Raw genomic sequence first — 19,598 nt, forward strand, 5'->3', positions numbered from 1 at the left:
TTGCATACTTTGCCTGGTGAGTATGGCAGGGCCCCTCCGGTTTTGTCAAGGCAGCGAAACCTAGACTTCAGCAGTCCAAAAGTACGTTCTATCACTCGACGTGTCCTCCCATGGGCATCATTATAACGCAATTCACCAGGGGTAGTAGGATTCCTGATGGGGCTCAGCAGCCACGGCCGGTTTGGGTACGCAGAGTCGCCTAGGTGGGGTGATGACAGACACAAATTTCATTACCAGGATTTGTGGGAACACCATGCCACACATACAACACAATTGTCCTCACAACACACTGACAACACAATTGTCCTTTCAGCACACTCACCTACAAGCCACGCACGTTCTGGACGCAGATTAGCCATCAGTTGGGGGACAATGCTGCTCCGCATGATGTGGGAGTCATGGGCGGAACCGGGAAATCTGGCACACACATGCGAGATGATGTTGTCAGCCAGGCACACCACTTGCATGTTGATCGAATGGTAGTGCTTCCGATTCCTATATACAGCTTCACGTGCCTGGGGTAGTATGAGACCAATATGTGTTCCATCAATTGAACCCACTACGTGTGGTAACTGGGCCAGGGCATAGAAGTCCCCTTTGACTGCTGCCAACTGTGCCTGACGTGGAAAATGGATGTAATCATCCTTGTAAAGCATCATGGCATTCAGAACATCCTGCAGAACCATGCTGAACATGGATTGTGACATCTCTCCGGCATGACCAACTGTGTACTGGAAAGTGCCAGTCGCAAAGAAATGAAGTGCCGCCATCACCTTTGCTGTGGGTGTGAAAGCTCCAGGATATGTCCTGCGTGGCTGCAGATGAGGTGACCATTGTGTGACAAGCTCCTGCAATCTCAGTCGGTCAAGCCGGTATTTGCGGATCACCTCCTCGTCAACCATGTCCTCCAGCACAGTGTATGGTCGATGCACATTTGGAGCCCTCCTGTGTGGGAGTAGATGGCAGCAGATGTCAAATGACCAACAACGCATAGCTGTGCAACACTATTACATCTTGAGCACCACAATGCTAATAATACATGTTGCAGACAGTGATGATATGTGTGACCGGAACAATATATAAGGCAATAGAGCTGACTATGCACACAATGTACAGCCACAAAGAACATCCTGTGGGCTAACATGTACAATGTAACATGCACACATGTTAAAACATCTTGCAACAACACATGACTGAGGGCACATATGTGGACAAGCGTCCACACGGACACACATGTACGTGCACAAACAACATGAAATTGGAACACACCCTACTTGTGTTCATGCACCCATGAACACACCTACAATGCCCCCTCAGCTGACATGCATGGGCACACAACAACAGACATGCATACACAGAATGCATGTACACACACATCATTGTTACTTGCACACACAAACCACACACTCACAACAGCTAATGAATGTGTGTACACACCCTTGCGGTACTGTGTAGATGTGTAGAAATGAACACGTGTGTCCACAAGACCAATACGTCAACACGTCGCAATGCACATCTGACGCAACTTTGGCCCACATCACTAGCCTTTGTTAACCACTGGCAAGGTCTACAGTCTGAGCACACATGCAACAAATGGACATGAATGTCGCAAGTGGACATGGTCCATAGACTACACATCAAAAATCTTACAGCATTCTGGACATGTCCTGACACACACGTACAACTAAGAAGATTACATGTGTGCGGAGACATGCAGTGTGTGTACATACGCCACCTGGGTACGCCTTCCACCAACACAGGAGATGACCGATTACACAGCAATTAAGCATGACATATGCTGTATGATCAATAACCATCCTGGTTACACCCCGCTAAATGCATGTGCGCACTACCGCAACGGTGTATCATTTGAAATCAATAACTCACTGGCGCCGCTATGGCGGTGCACGCCTTCCGCGGTGGCGGTACAGGCAAACACATACATTTGAGGATGCAATCTGAAATGGCAGTTGAGACAACCCCTTACAGTGTCATTGCCTCACCCACCGCCAGTCCAGCCGGTCACCCACCGCCAGTCCAGCCCGGTCACCCACCGCCAGTCCAGCCCGGTCACCCACTGCCAGCCCAGCCCGGTCACCCACCGCCAGTCCAGGCCGGGCACCCACCACCAGTCCAGGCTGGGCACCCACCGCCAGTCCAGCCCGGTCACCCACCGCCAGTCCAGCCCGGTTACCCACCGCCAGTCCAGCCCAGTCACCCACCGCCAGTCCAGCCTGGTCACCCACCGCCAGTCCAGCCCGGTCACCCACCGCCAGTCCAGCCCGGTCACCCACCGCCAGTCCAGCCCGGTCACCCATCGCCAGTCCAGCCCGGTCACCCACCGCCAGTCCAGCCCGGTCACCCACCGCCAGTCCAGCCCGGTCACCCACTGCCAGTCCAGGCCGGGCCCCCACCGCCAGTCCAGGCCGGGCACCCACCGCCAGTCCAGCCCGGTCACCCACTACCAGTCCAGCCCGGTCACCCACCGCCAGTCCAACCCGGTCACCCACCACCAGTCCAGCCCGTTCATCCACCGCCAGTCCAGCCCGGTCACCCACCGCCAGTCCTGGCACCACCCAGTCCTGGCGGAAGGTGCCTTGCCTGGATTGGCGGTGGGTGCCCGGGCTGGATTGGTGGTGGGTGCCCGGCCTGGACTGGCGGTGGGTGCCGCAATAACACTGTAAGGATGTTTCTCAACTGCCATTCCAGATTGCATCATCAAATACGTGTTGGCCTGCACCGCCCCCGCGGAAAGCGTGCACCGCCATAGCGGCGTCAGTGATTGAATATTTTCAAATGATGCACCGTCGCGGTAGCGCGCACATGCGGTTGCCGGTGTGTGAACGTGACGGTCCGTGCACATGTAGCCAATGGGAACAGGATACGCGTTGCGCGTAAGCGCATTCAAAAATTGCGGAAGACGTGCACCGCCACAACAATGCGAGTCATTGGCTCTTTTTGAATGATGCATTCAGGGAAAACCAATTGCTGCAGACGTGTGCCACTGATATGAGCTCAGGGCACTATATATGTGTGAAGATTTCCTGCACACATTCACTGCTTCCAGGCACTGCTGCCTGCGACCATCGCCTCCACCTGCTGCTCCTGAGCTATCCAACAACTGCTGCCTGCGACCGTCACCTCCACCTGCTGCTCTTGAGCTATCCAACAACTGTACTGTAGTGCCACAGTCCTGGACCTTGCCATGTCGAGAGTGCGAGAGATCCGGTCTCGTCCCTTCACCGCAGCGGAGCTGGATGTCCTTGTGTACGGTGTGCTCAGCCACTATGAACGGCTCTACGGTGCCCCCGGACAGGTGGTAAGTGAAGTGGGTAACATGTTGGTGGGCATGAGGTGGTCACTGACTCCTTGCTTCTGCAAGCTCGGCGGTGTGCTGTGGGACCTTCACATGTGTAGTACTGCGCATGGCTGCATGAAGATACATGTTTCTGCAATGTATATGATTGTCAAACAGTCCACTGACGTTCCCCTCTTGTCTCCCATCCTGGTAGGTGAAGCTGCACCTTCGCAAGGCCGTGTGGAGGACCTTAGCACGTGATGTACGGGCAGTGGGGGTGTGTAATAGACGACACACACACTGCCACAAGCGCTGGGACGACATATCCAGGCTCAGCAAGAACGTTGCGGAGATGACACTGGGGATCATTCCAAGAACAGGCCGCCTTGCCCGACGCACCATGACACCTCTAATGCACCGCATAATTGCTGTGACGCATCCTGACCTGTCCGCCCGGCTGAGAGGGGATCAACAGCAAACTAGCGGTAAGCAGACTGTATGTGTCTGTAACTTGTGAGTGCATGCATGTATCCGTGCTCAGACACAGTTGTGACATCCGTGGTGCGTATCTTTTGCATATATTGCATGTTGGTGTCATTAGCGGAGTGAGCGGTAGCACCCATGTCCGCCAGGTGGACATACCAGTTGATTTGTATTTGAGGGTTCCAGGACATGCCGTTGAGGTCTGGTGTCCCATGGAAAGACATGTGTGGTGGTCTGCATGCACTTGCCCTGTTTGTATGATGTACAGGTTTCACAGACACCCACAGATCTATGATGTGAGGATGTGTGGTAGGGGTGGTTCGTGTACAGGATGGGTGCTACATGTCAATCGACTGTAAGGAACGGTGTGACTTTGTAACCTTCAGTACGTGAGTGTGGCACTTAGGTTAACATCTCTTCCCTCTCTCTTCTAGCTTTGGCCGAGGGCACTGACACACAGACGACGGAGATGAGTGGTGGCAATGCATCCGGATCCGAGATGACACACACGCAGACTGACACTGAAGAGTGCAGCCACTGAGAGGGGGGACAGAACCGTCCCTGAGGACTCACATTTGGAGACACCATCGTCCTCATCCTCAGAAAGTGTTGGTGAGTCAGCACGGTTGTCACAGACAGGGAGTGGGCAATCGACACCTTCAGTCGGGACACAGCACACAGGGCCCACACTGCCACCCACTGCAACATGTACTGCTCGTGCTCGCCAGAGGAGGGGGAGCAGAGTTGCCTTCGGTGCAGGCACCACTGCCCCTGCCCCTCTGACACAAAGTGCACTTTGTGCAGAGGCTGTTGATCTGCTGCGACAGCTGTGTGTAGGGCAGACCAACATGATCAATGCATTCCAAGACCACGATAGGAAGTTGGGGCAGGTGGTGGCATTCAAGGAAGGGATGCATGGCGATGTTGCTGGTCTCCACAGAACAGTTAAGTCATTGGCAAACACTGTGTCCTCAGCAATTGTACAGTCGCATAGACAGGGTGCTACTTCTGTACCACCATCCACACCACTTGATGTTACAGGGGAGAGTGAGTCATCAGACCAGGCCTCTTATTCAGGTTATTACACTAGGAGCAGCCACAGGCAGCAAGGCAGGGCACGGAGGGCTAAGACACCATCCCCTAGGACTGGGATATCTTTCTCCGAAGACGACGTGAGCAACACTGGAGTTGACACACAGGATCATCAAGGGGTGTTGGGGGAAATGGATTCACATGCTACACAGGCATCCCCCACAAAATGAACTCCCAAGCCAAGGGCACCTCCCAAGAGCAGGGACACTCCCAAGGACAAGGACACTACCAGGGAAAGGGCACCTCCCAAGAGCAGGGACACTCCCAAGGACAAGGACACTTCCAAGGAAAGGGCACCTCCCAAGAGCAGGGACACTCCCAAGGACAAGGACACTTCCAAGGAAAGGGCACCTCCCAAGAGCAAGGACACTCCCAAGGACAAGGACACTACCAAGGAAAGGGCACCTCCCAAGAGGAGGGACACTCCCAAGGGCAAGGTAGCTTCAAAGGAGAGGGACACTACAATGGACAAGTCTGCACCCAGGGACAGGGCACCGGCAAGGGATCAGGGACCTTCCAGGGACAGGATGCCTCCTACGTCCAAGGCACATCCCATGGCCAAGGGTTCTCCCATGGACACGAGCACCATCAAGGACAGGCATATATCACCCCTGGCTGCACTGAGGATGATGTTTAAGGAACGTACAACACATGTGTCAGCGGTGGAGTCCCCCCATACCTCTACTCCCATCCACGCCCGCAGAAGCAGAGGAAGGAGTACACTGTTGTTGCATCCCCCATTACACATTATGCAGAGGGCAGAAGGCAGGCCCACAGCAAATGACAGGCAGGGTCCAGCACGTCCCCAGAGGGCAGACCACCACAAGCACATGATACACCTTTGATGTCTGATGATGCCACTCCACTTACCAGTCCAGTCATGTCCGGGGTGCCCCTACATTTCACAAAAAAACGGAGGCACACACCAGTGACACATGACCACCTCAATGTCGCTGAAGTACAGCTTTCCCCAGCTCCCAGGGCCACACTGCCTCCTGGCCCATACAGCCCTGTTGCTCATCATTTCAGTGGTCCTAGTGGGTCAGCTGCAGTTCACTCATGTGTCAGATAGTGGCACTGTGTCTATTGTACGCTGTCATGCATCATGTAGTAGCACTGTGTCAGTTGTGCCCTCTCCTGTTGCAGGTACTGGCACTGTGTCTGTCCGCCACTCTCATGTGTCAGATGCAGGCATGGTATTTGTTGGTCAGTGTACAGGGACATGTCCTGGCACTGTGTCTGGGTCTATGGCTCATGTGTCAGTCAGTAGATCTGTGGCTGTGTCTCACACTGCTGTTTCTGGTGCTGGCGGTGTGTCTGGGTCTAGGGCTCATGTGTCAGTCACTACAGCTGTGGCTGTGTCTCACACTCCTGTTGCTGGTGCTGGCGGTGTGTCTGGGTCTATGGCTCATGTGTCAGTCAGTAGATCGGTGGCTGTGTCTCACACTCCTGTTGCTGGTGCTGGCGGTGTGTCTGGGTCTATGGCTCATGTGTCAGTCAGTAGATCGGTGGCTGTGTCTCACACTCCTGTTGCTGGTGCTGGCGGTGTGTCTGGGTCTATGGCTCATGTGTCAGTCAGTAGATCGGTGGCTGTGTCTCACACTCCTGTTGCTGGTGCTGGCGGTGTGTCAGAGGCGAGTAGTTCAAGCACTCCACCAGATTCTGTGGTGTGAGGTTTAGTTGCCATCATTCACATGTCATTTTACTTTGTGTGTAGATTGACGAATGTAACCACCCTGACATTATTATTGTCCTTGTGATGGGTCGCTTGACACACGTACTTGGGTAGCCAGTGATGCACCTGCTCTGTTGTCCACAATGCCCTGTTGCTGTTCTGATACTGCATTCTGCCCTCTCATGTGCTGCCAATGATGTAGCTCTTCTGTGCAATGGACTGCTGATGCACTTAGCCCCTCTCATATGCTGCCAATGATGTAGCTGTTCTGTGCAATGGACTGCTGATGCACTTAGCCCCTCACATATGATGCCAATGATGTAGCTGTTCTGTGCAATGGACTGCTGATGCACATAGCCCCTCTCATTTACTGCCTCTGATGTACCTGCTCTGTTGTCCACAATGCCCTGTTGCTGTTCTGATACTGCATTCTGCCCTCTCATGTGCTGCCAATGATGTAGCTGTTCTGTGCAATGGACGGTTGATGCACTTAGCCCCTCTCATATGCTGCCAATGATGTAGCTGTTCTGTGCAATGGACTGCTGATGCACTTAGCCCCTCACATATGATGCCAATGATGTAGCTGTTCTGTGCAATGGACTGCTGATGCACTTAGCCCCTCTCATTTACTGCCACTGATGTACCTGCTCTGTTGTCCACAATGCCCTGTTGCTGTTCTGATACTGCGTTCTGCCCTTTCATGTGCTGCCAATGATGTAGCTGTTCTGTGCAATGGACTGTTGATGCACTTAGCCCCTCTCATTTACTGCCTCTGATGTACCTGCTCTGTTGTCCACAATGCCCTGTTGCTGTTCTGATACTGCATTCTGCCCTCTCATGTGCTGCCAATGATGTAGCTGTTCTGTGCAATGGACTGCTGGTGCACTTAGCCCCTCTCATATGATGCCAATGATGTACCTGCTCTTTTGTCCACAATGCCCTGTTGCTGTTCTGATACTGCATTCTGCCCTCTCATGTGCTGCCTCTGATGTACCTGTTCTGTTGGGCACAATGCCCTGTTGCTGTTCTGATACTGCATTCTGCCCTCTCATGTGCTGCCTCTGATGTACCTGTTCTGTGCAATGGACTGCTGGTGCACTTAGCCCCTCTCATATGATGCCAATGATGTACCTGCTCTGTTGTCCACAATGCCCTGTTGCTGCTCTGATACTGCATTCTGCCCTCTCATGTGCTGCCTCTGATGTACCTGTTCTGTGCAATGGACTGCTGATGCACTTAGCCCCTCTCATATGATGCCAATGATGTACCTGCTCTGTTGTCCACAATGCCATGTTGCTGTTCTGATACTGCATTCTGCCCTCTCATGTGCTGCCAATGATGTAGCTGTTCTGTGCAATGGACTGTTGATGCACTTACCCCCTCTCATGTGCTGCCAATGATGTAGCTGTTCTGTGCAATGGACTGTTGATGCACTTACCCCCTCTCATATGATGCCAATGATGTAGCTGTTCTGTGCAATGGACTGCTGATGCACTTAGCTCCTCTCATATGATGCCAATGATGTAACTGTTCTGTGCAATGGACTGTTGATGCACTTGGCCCCTCTCATTTATTGCCTCTGATGTACCTGCTCTGTTGTCTACAATGCCCTGTTGCTGTTCTGATACTGCATTCTGCCCTCTTACGTGTTGCCAGTGATGTACATGCTCTGTTGTACCCAGTGCCCATGCTCAAGAATACTGTGATATTATACACCTATTATGTTGAACAAAGCTAGTAAATCATGTTTTGTTGTTTGTCGTTGTCATTCCTGGTTGTGTACTTCAATTGTGTTTATTTTGGTGCGATCATCAATGTAGTTTCCCTGACATGACACTCCCCCTACCAACGTCACAGCCCTGGCAGGTACTCCCCTTCCGACAGCAATTGGTGGGTTGGCGTACCTGCGTCGTCGTCGATGATGGTCCATGACTTGCTGGTGGTGGAGCACGAAGAGTAGCGGAAATGCGTGTAGCGCTGGGTCTATGACGGCGATCTGCTTGTGGTGTGTATCTCCGCTGTGGTGATTCCGCCGTGTTCAGGCAGGATGTTTTCCGCAGCGAATTTATGTGTGTTTTCCAACATCGTGATTTGGAGGACGGTCGGAGACGGCATTCCGTACGGCGGTGTGTCTGGATTGGGTGCGTCCGCCGCGGGGTCGGGTGTAGTTCCGCGGCGGTGCGTGCTCTTCCGCCGCGTACGGAAATTTAACAGTGTTTCCCATCCTAATATGGCGGACGGAGTGTCCGCGGCAGGCGGACAGTAAAAAGGCTTTTTCCGCCTACTCCAGGACGGCGATCGTCATTCCGTCCGCCATCCTAATCGACCCCTTAATTTGTTTACAAATTAAACACTAATAGGGCGTTTCTAACCATGACATTATTCAGTTTGCCCTTCTCCATGCCAATAGTAGAATGTTTACTATAGTTAGGCAGTGCAACAAAGGATTTAAGACCGCATCTGGAGTTAGCGCAATAGCATTTACAAACCGCTTTTCTGAGGTGAAGTTTATTGTTCAGTATTTGCACACTGCATCGGGAGCACTGGAATGAAAATTGTTTACAAAAAAATAAAAGCATTTTCACTACGCATCAAGGCCAATGATCGAGGATTAACGCAGAAGCTTTTGAAAAAAAAAGCAAGCGTCCATTTTCAGACTGCATCGGGGGTAAGCGCTTTTCACACGTGAAGTTTGGAAAAAGCATTCACGAGGGTTAGCGCTGAAGCATTTAGCATATAAAATAAGCAAGCACCCAAAATGGAAAGTTCAAAACCGAATACTTAAGACCAATAGGAGCATGTTTACTGTACTTACGCAGTGCACTAGGAGCATGTTTACCGTACTTACGCAATGCAACAAAGCATTTTCAGACCTCATCAGGGGATGGGGTAGCGTTTTTCTCACACAAAGTTAATTGTTCTAGATGTTAACACTGCATTCATTAGGAGAACAGAAATAAAACCAAATAGCATTTTCACACCGAAACCAGAAAAGCATGATTCACCGCACTTAATTTGTTCACAAATTAAACACTAATAGGGTGTTTCTAACCATGACATTATACAGTTTGCCATTCTCCATGCCAACAGTAGAATGTTTACTATAGTTAGGCAGTGCAACAAAGAATTTAAGACAGCTTCGGGGGTTAGCGCAATAGCATTTAAAAAACGCTTTTCTGACGTGAAGTTTATTGTTCAGTATTTGCACACTGCATCAGAGAACTCGATCAAATTATGTCAGAATTGCGGAATTATGTGCTCAAGTCAAGGCAGCGGTCGAAGTTTATTGAAAACACGTAAGGGAACTGTGATGCTGTTCACAATGGGGCCAGGCCGAGTAAGCGTGGTGCGTGGTCAAAGGAATACTAAAACAAGGACTGTGCGGCGAGAAGGGAGGGGTGAATGCCAGCAGGAAGGGAGGGGGTGGCCAAGCAGCTGGGGTGTCAAGGAGGGAGGCAAAAGGGAATGTATGCGCCGTGAAATGGACGGAAAGCCGTTTTAAAACAAGAAACACGAAACTGGCATTGCGCAGAGGGGGGCGGGGGAGAGCATTCCTTTGAAGTCTGAAGCTCTCGCTGTGGCGGGTCTGATGCGTGCAACAAATGGTGGTTTGTGAGGTGGCAGGGGGGCGGAAGGGATTCCTTCAGAACAAATGGGTGTGAGGCTACGTGAGTGAGGCCAAGCGCGCGCTGGAGAAGCGTCACGCTTCAATAGATCACATGCATTGGGAGGAATCCGCTTGTTCAAGCAAGTTTGTTTCCCCTGTTATAGGTTCGAGCTATTAATCCCTGTGGGATATAATAGTCGAGACCTAAAAATGAAGGAAAGACAGACTTCTCTTGGCAGAGGAAAAACAGCTCTTTACTGTCACAGCAGGGAGAATGACTGTCTTCACACAAGTAAATAGCCGGTCTCACGTTGCTGCTTCACAGGCAATTATGCTTATACTCAGTTAAACAATGCTAGTTACAAAAGTTCAAACAATGAATTACTAGGCAGGTACACATTGGTTCACATTAGTTATGGAAAAACATGAGGTCACCTGTGACCCTAGACTTTAACCTAATTCTCTACACTTTCTTTATTGTAGTTCTAACAATGCTTAACAAACTAAGTATTCTTCTACTTCTGAACGCATGTTTATTTGCATTGAATTCATATTTATGTGTTGTGTCTGTGCTCCATCATTGTGCTCCTAAGACCTTTTATCAGATTCTGGGGGCTCTTGACTAATTCAATCTCCTGCTCCCATTGTCTAATCATGTTTCAATCTATTGAAAACATAGAATATGTGCCGGTGTGCCTGTGTGCTAAGGCTTGTGCCGGTGTGCCTGTGTGCTAAGGCCATAAATTCCTTCAAACTTGTCAAACACTGGATTTCCTTACAATTCATGCACTCTGTTCTCAAGTGCACTCTTTTTGTTAAAAACATATCTTCATTGGCATTTTAAAAGAGTACAGTACACTCAGATTACATCCACATTTCAATACCGTAGCCCATATATTGTGTGTAAATATTGTCAAAACACAGGGACGATGCATAGTCCATTTTTGTCTGTGCCAGCCTACCCCTCCCACAACAAAATGCTTGTGGGTCAGTAGTTGTATGGCCAAAGATGGCCTGTCACCTCTGTGAGCGCACAATTTCTTTTTCGTCCCTGACCATTCAGGTCCACATTACACAGAGTGTGCTATCTAGTCTATGTTCTAAAGTTAAGGGGCTCTGATTTCTCGCCAAATACAGGCCGGAATCAGTGAAATAGTGGGTAAGCATTAATAATCAGGTTTAAACTAACAGTAACAACCAAAAAGACTCTGGGGGCTGCACCCCGGGTGTTTCAGCGCTCATCGCCAGTTGGTGGAGGAATCTAGACATACCGAGCTGCAAAACAGAATATGTCGAAGCAGCCCTGGCGCTCATACTTCAAAGTTGTGTAGGGGAGTGATGGCACAGTCTGTATCATACTTCGTGTTGCTGCTGCAGCCTAATGACAGCTGACAATTTGGCATGTAAATTGGGTGTAATCCTCTCTGCCCCTGCTTAGGTCTGGACCTGTGTGAAGCTGTTCCCATCCCCACCGGATTCCGTGTCTGTCCTGTCTCCATTTAAAAAAAATATATATTCACTGAAAAAAACAAAGGTTACAGAGACATTATAGTTAGACTAACATTTCACTCGTACAAAACCATAGAAATTTAGCCATTATAGTTAGTGAGCTAACTATAACTCGCGCCCCGCAATGCACTGCTTATGACCACACATATTACATCACTCATGACATGGTCAGTGACATCACTAATTATAGCAGCTCCTTGCATGTAAGAACAATGTCGGCTCCTGCAGGTGGTAGGAAGCCGACAAGGACCGTAGGGATTTTCAGGCTTCCCTGTGACCCTGGGGAGAAAAGAGGAGAAAGATGCAAAATAAAGGTCAGAAATGAGTACAAAGAGGCGGAATAAAGGTCAGAAACAAGCAAAAAGAGGCAGAATAAAGGTCTGTAACATGCAAAAAGAAGGCAGAATAAAGGTCAGCAATGAGCAGAAAGAGGCCTCCAATGATGCTCAGCAGCCAAGGGAAGTTCATCTCCAACCAGTAGTGCACCTGGTGGTGCATTTGCATAGTGGTTGAAAAAGGTGGTGGAGCTTTCGACAAGACCTCAGTAATCCCATTGTGGGGGATTTAATGTTGGCACCAATAGGGGTTCTTTGCCCTAAGGACCACCAGCAGCCAAAGAGACTTCATCACCAGTGGCAGCTGGTGACATTTGAAAGTGGTGAGGCGTAAAATGATAATCGTACTGCACCGTAGCGAGCGAGCCCGAACCCCCGAGAAAATTTTGAAAAAAAAGTGGACAAATGGTGCATTTTCAAGCAAATTTGAGAAAGCAGGAAGGTTAATAAAGCAATTGTGAAAGTGCAGTTATTACATTAATAAAGTGGTGTCATATAAAGAAAGAACCCCAGGCCTCGGATCATACATAAAATAGATTCATCCTGTGACTTCAGAGTCAAGATGTGCAGACATTTCTACCCACCACCATTGCACAATCATTGTCTTATTTGTTAAGGTATGAGTCGAATGAATGCAAGATCTTAGTGAATCTTGGAATTGGAATGTAAGATATCTGCTTCGGAATCGATCCAGACAACAGATGCCCAAAAATATGCTATATTTGAGTATAGGCTGTTCATGAGCGTTTGATAAAAGCCTCAGATTAGTTTCTTGTAAGTACCCCATGTGTCACACATCCACACACGGGGTACTTACAAGAAACTAGTCTCAAGCTTATATGAAATGCTCCTGTAACTTTCAAGCTCCGCCTTTTTTTAATTCAACAATTAATAGACCCAAGCTTTACCTTTTGCAAAGCATTTTTATTGCATATCACGCCTGTTATATGCAAGCCTCTATATCATCAACGTAAGGTATTTATTTACTTAAACATACATTTGAAATATTTGAATTCATTAACTCTCATATGTCAAACATACTCTTTCGTCCAGAAACATGGCTGTGTGAGTTTTCAGGCCATGACAAAGCAGCTGTCATTACTACTGATTTTTATATTGCTAGATGTGACTTTGCTATTAAGACAACAGGAGGCGGTCACAATCGTTTAAATGTCAATTTTCTCCTGCCCCATTTTACAAGATAAATTCTCATGGTTTGAGGGAATAATATTTAGTCTTAAAATCAATCCAACCATCTCCTTCTCTGCCGCATTCATATATTGTCGTCTGGGTCCAAAAACAGAATTTAGTAATAACTTTTCCTTCTACAAAAAGCACATTTTTTTACTTCCAGGAAGTCTTAATTTCCATCTTGATGATTCCACCAATCAAGTAGCTCAAAATCTTTTAAAATCCATGTGCACATTAGGTTTTCTGCAGCTAATAAAAGAAGCCTAATCACGAAGTCAAGCCTAATGTGGCCTGACCATGCAGCAGTCTCTATAAATGTCAGACTTCCTACGGCATCTCAAACTGATAATAAGCCAACCTCTTCTTACATGACTAGCTTGTGGTCAAAACCATAATTTTAATTTAGGGCTTATCCAACAAAGTCCCCCCATTACTAAGGACATTAATCCACTCTTATCAGAATTTGATGACTGAAAGGGAAAACATTCTTTATTGTATAGTTAGTTAAAACCATCACAATATTCCAATACATACAATCCATTTTCTCTACATGTTAAAAATACCCCATTGTTAAAAAAGTAAAAGTAAAGTAGAACACTGTCAGTGGGCAACAATGAGAACAGAAAAACAAGACTTCTAGATGAACTACAGTGAGCAAGACAATGAGGCTCTGAGCTCTGCCTAATTACTCCTTGTCGAACTTCAGACAGGAGGGAGCAAATACACATTTTTACAAGCTTGTCGTCACAGCAACAATCCTTTTTCCTGAGCACATCCATCTATTGACAGAGTCACCAATGTACTCGACTGCCGTGGAGCTCAGACAAATCACAATGCATGCTCCTGACATATAGAAAGTCATGAACCACCACATAAGTATTACCGATCTGATTATCTCACGCTCCCAATAATCTTCAGACACCTGAGTGTCCTCTGCTTGTAAACCTCCCCCCGCCCGCCTCTGGAGTCTGGACAGACCCAATACTGCCCTAAATACTGCCCTAGGCTAGTCAGTGCACAAAACACAACGGGGGATTGAACGAATAGTTAGGTTTACACACCGACCTTGTGCTAACAGTCACTCTTCTCTACGAGTCGTCAGGGGCGGTGGGTGACATTTTAAAGTGGTGGGGAGCATAGTGTTTTGCATACAGCACGTAGCGCGCGAGCGCAGCGAGCGCGCCCATAACCCAAAACGGGGGGTTTGGGGGGATTACCTCCCCCAAGAAAATTTTGAGAAAAAAGAGGAAAAATCGTGCATTTTCAAGCAAATTTGAGAAAGCAGGAAGGTTAATAAAGCAATTGTGAAAGTGCAGTTATTACATTAATAGATGGCATAACATAGGTAGCTGCTTATTCAGTATAACCACAGAGCTTCATACATTCCGTCCTAATACGCTCAGGTGCTGAATTCAGACTATAAGACTTTCATGAAAATCTCAGGGAAGGTGCACTGGTAAAACAACTACTGTCTCTAGAGTCACCCCTCCCCGAACTCCTTCTTTAAAATAACAACACACAAGAATTAAGATTCCCATGGATTATTATATGAATATATAGAGACTGAGACCCAAATGGGAGGCCTTGACCAGGGCTCCCAACCTGAAGCAAAGTGAGGGAAGGGATATTAGTCAGGAACAGACGTGAGATGCTGAGGGAATTAGCTGAAGAGGAAGAGTATGGGGGAGGTACAATAAGACCTCTCCCTGTATGTCCTTATGCATCACAGGATACGTGCCAAGATACTATTATGCCCCACATACCTTAAGAACACTTAACACTGTAATAGAGCAGATACTCCTGGAACTTGAAACCTAGATCACATGAAGATTTAAGATATCAGAACCAAATAAAAAAAGCATTCAATAGATGTGCCAAGCTTTAGAATTAAAATTGAATGACATCTCACAGAGAACAGCGACAATGGAAGTTGATATGCAAATGTTTCAATGTTAGATTGGGGATAACACTTCTGAAATAATAGCGATAATTTCTCAGAACCAAACCCTGCAGGAGGACTTGGAGAGAGTTGGAATATCACTCTCTGAGTAACAGGAGGGTCTTGAGGGTGGAGATCTCAGGGGCTCTGTGATTACGCTTCTTAAAGTTCTTAAGGATAACCCGGGGATTGATTTAGAGAAGGAAATACAGAAAATTGAAAAAGATCCTTATAGACCAAAAAAGACAATTCATTTTTTTAACTTACAGTACAAAGGAACAGATACTGAGTCTGGAATTAAAAGCTAAAACTCTAGCAGTAAGGATTTCACCTATACCATCAGATCACACATCTGTAGGGCCACAGAACAGCAACAGTGGTCACTTGGTCAATTGATGATAGAAATGCAGAAGCTGGGAGCTAAGTACTAGTTAAGCTTTCCTGCCTTGCTAAAGATTATGTGGAGGAAGGAGATATATAACATAACATTAGGAAGTGGACCAGGCTGATGATCTTCTTAATACCATACACAGCTCAATTTAGCTTAGTTTATATCATGAATGAGGGAGGAACTTTCTTCACTTAGCACACCGCCTAACCATCTGGGAGGTTAGATCTATAGGGTTTGACACAATGTAGAGGGGAGTTAAAGATGGTGGGAGCTGACAACTATCTTTCCTTCTTTATTTCTTTGTTATCACTATCACTAATCATTAACTTTACAGGAGTGACTTATCTCTCTAGGGTGCACACCTGAATAAGCATAAACATTATGCTGCATAATTCGCAGCATGTTCCTGAGGGAGGGACATGGACTGGGGAGCATAGTGGAGGTAAAAAGAAAAAATGATAAAAGCCCAAAGCAAAGTCCTCATTGCTGAGACTATGCACTTAAGTTTAAAGTGTGGGAGAGAGGGAAGAAGAATGCTAATCTATGGGACCCAGGGGAAGAATGACAGAAATTAGAATAATGTCATGGAATGCTAATGGCTTCTACACTATAAAGAGGCAGAGATTAATATGCCATTGTTTGAGAGAAAGTCCAGGACAGGTTCCAATATTGCAAGACACCCGTTTGCCCTCAATGGGGATGTAAGTCACATTTTCTGAAAGGAGAACACAATCTACCGTCCACCAGGAATGTATGAAATTAGGGTATCCTAGTGCCAGCAAAACAGCTGAATTGTCTGAAAAATGTGCTAGGAATAATTGAATCTGCCTTATTTCATAGAACAAGATTAAATCCAAAAGAAATATATATTCTTGAAACCTCTCATACTTTTTGCTGAAAAACATGTAGGCCCTCTTAGCCCCTTGCCCGTTTACACCATGTGTCACTCAGACTATAGCCCTGCATTAGGTTTCTTAAGACCTTCCTTACCTTCGGTTTACTTGTGTTTCCCCTCTTAGAGGTCCTACCTAACTCCCCTTTCAACAAAATATTAAAGCCTCCCCCTATCAGAATATGGAGTAAAGACAAGAAGGGGCACGAAGCAAGGGTGCTGTAAAACCCAAAGCAAACCGGAGCGTGCACTGGCAGAGCCGGCCGCGGCAAGCAGGCGCAAATTATTCTGAATACTATTTTTATGCAAGCACATGGCCACATGGCACAGAGAAAGAAACAAAAAAATATGCTGTCACTTAAACGTACTTTGCAATACAAGTTTTACTTTTAAAAAACGTTCATTAATGTGGCGGTTTTACTAGTGATTTTTTTTCATAACCCTTTCAGTTGTGTCATTCATTGTATTATCATTTTGTGACGGAGCCAAGAATACATCGTCGTGTTATGACTCCGACCTCACACAGGAGACAGAGGAGAACCACCAAGTACACACTCTGTGCCTGTGCGCAGACTACACAAACAACCAGAACTTAAAAAGGTAAAGTAATAAATTAAAGGAACACTTTTGAACCGGTTATGTCACTGAACATAGAGTGGGCCCCCCTAGCCGAGGAGACATTTTTCCAACTTACTAATACTAGGGGGGATGACCAGCAAACTCAAGGATGCACTCAACTTAAGTAAACACCAGGCCGGCACTTACAGACAGACTTATAAATCTGTTACTGGGGTGACAACAGACTCAAGTTCTGAATTTTATTTTACAGTCAATTCTGAACACCAGTGACCTGGATGGGGCAGGACAGGGGGGACTCGGAGGTACGTCGTCGTCTAGTCTTTATTGGTGAGGACGGGACCTAGAGAATAAGGAAACAGAGGCTCCGCTAAGGTTGCGACGACAGGCAATACAAAAATCCGCCACAGGCCCGCAGAAATTAATTAAAACATATGAATGCAGCACGGCACCACGCGCACCCACCTACCTAGGCTACTGTACTGTGTCTCACAGTCTCAGACAGTCAGTCATGTGTTTAAATTAATGTGGACCGGTGTGTGGTCGACTCGTGTGGACTGTCGGACGTCTGCTGGGTGGCAATGCAATGCAAAACAGCAGAGCTTAATAGAGCACATCCTTATTGAACCCTTCCACAATATGTAAATGCCTTTAGGCCTATTGCCCCGGAAAGCGAGGGAGAGAGAGTGAAATTGATGGAGAGAGGCAGAAATAAAGGGAGAGAGAGAGAGCGAAAGTGATGGAGAGAGAGAGACAGAAAGAAAGGAGGAGTGAGTGAATGTGATGGAGAGAGAGACAGACAGACAGACAGAGAGAATAAACGAAAGTGAGAGAGAGAGACAGGAAGAGAGGGAGAGAGAGAGACACGAAGAGAGGGGGAGAGAGAGAGAACGAAAGTGAGAGAGAGAGAGAGGAAGCGAGGGAGGGAGAAAACGAAAACAGAGAAAGGGAGAAATGAGGAAAGATGGGAAAGGGAAGAGAGAGCGATGGTTGGAAATGGAGAGGGGATGGAGGGGAGATAAAGATGGAAAAATATAGAGTGGGCCAAGTGAAAGAGAGAGGGAGAAGGGAGAAGCTTATGAAGAAAAAGAGAGACAAACAGGAGTGCCAGAGAGAGATAGAAGAGAGGGCAAGAGGTGGAGAGAGACGAGAAAGAGTGACAAAGGCAAAGAAGGAGAAAGGGGGAGAGGAGCACATAATGAGTAAGAGAGAACCAGATAAAGGTGTGAGAGGGAGGTAGAAAGGGAAGAGATGAGAGTGGAACGGGGAGACTGAGAGAAAATGTGAGAGAGCGCAAGAGGTCGAGAAATGGGGAGGGAGCGAGGGCGCGAAAAAGAAGAGATGAGGAGCGAGAGAGACAGAGGGAGAGGGGTAGAGAAGGCGAGAATGGAAGAGAAACAGAGAGATCAAAGAAATGAAAGATAATATAAAACAGGGTGCTGCACCCGTCACCGATTTTATAACATCATTCCGAAGTCATGTTTTATCAAATGATGATTTCTAAAGCTTAAGGGAAAAATACCCAGCATATAATCTTGAGAAATGATATCTTTATCTAGCACATTTTGAGTTAGGTGGATTTTGAGACTACAGAAGTGCCTAGTTCTTCCTTCGAGGGTTTATGATTATGAAATCTATAAACACTGAGGTTAACCGAATAAAGGTTTATTCTCTGGAAACAGAATTTTTTATTTTTCAAAAATACAAACTGATTTCTACGTCTGCCTATGCTGCAGCACCCCCTGTTCACTCTGGGTACAATCAATAGTTTCTATGGATCTCTCAGACTCCAAAGCCCCCCATCTAGCTGGGCAGCGATCGCAGCCTGTCTCCTGCACATTGGTCTCGTTTCCTGCACACGCTTTGCATCCTGCACAGAGGTCTTACTTACTTTGTCTCCTACGAAATTGTCAGGTTTTCTTAAAGTGTTGTCTGCAGGTTGAGCAAAGGTCACTGTCTCTTATGCCATTCTTTTCTTCCCGTCTCATCCTCGGCGCTTCCCCCTTGCCAGCAGGGACAACATGACTGTGTCTTCTGTTTGAGTGTTTCCTATTCCTCGAGCACAGTGAAAGTGCCTGGAAGTCGGGGAAAGGAGACAAGTTTGTGGGAGAGGGACGGAAGTGAAGGTGGCGCCGGGGAGTCCTGAGGGATGCGGACCAAGCCTCAACTCTACAGTGAGCTGGGCCCAGACTCTCCACGGGGCATACCACGAGACATCTGTGGGCGGACATCAGAGGGAGAATTCATCTCCGTGCCTACCTACAGCCCAACACGTGTGCACACTGCAATAACGTTTTGCCCTCAACTCAACTACATATTACTACTGGAGGACACCTTCCGCCTGACCGGAATAAATAGGCCTACGTTATTAAGTGGCATAACGGTAACCTCCCCCTCCAGAGGCCCTACTACGAGATGTACAGACACGGTGTGGTGTCTGGTGGTGATTTTTACCTCACTGTCATGTAACACATTTAATGCAGTGTTGTTTGAAATGGAAACGTAGTGGTGCTGATAACGCTAAGCCGCTATCCCAGACCAAGAATATCTTTGAAAAAGTGAAGGCACTTGCACTACTGTACCGGTCCCTCCCGCGCATTTAAAGGCACA

This window comes from Lissotriton helveticus, chromosome 3_1 (genome assembly GCF_964261635.1).
Source record: "Lissotriton helveticus chromosome 3_1, aLisHel1.1, whole genome shotgun sequence".
Classification (NCBI taxonomy): domain Eukaryota; kingdom Metazoa; phylum Chordata; class Amphibia; order Caudata; family Salamandridae; genus Lissotriton; species Lissotriton helveticus.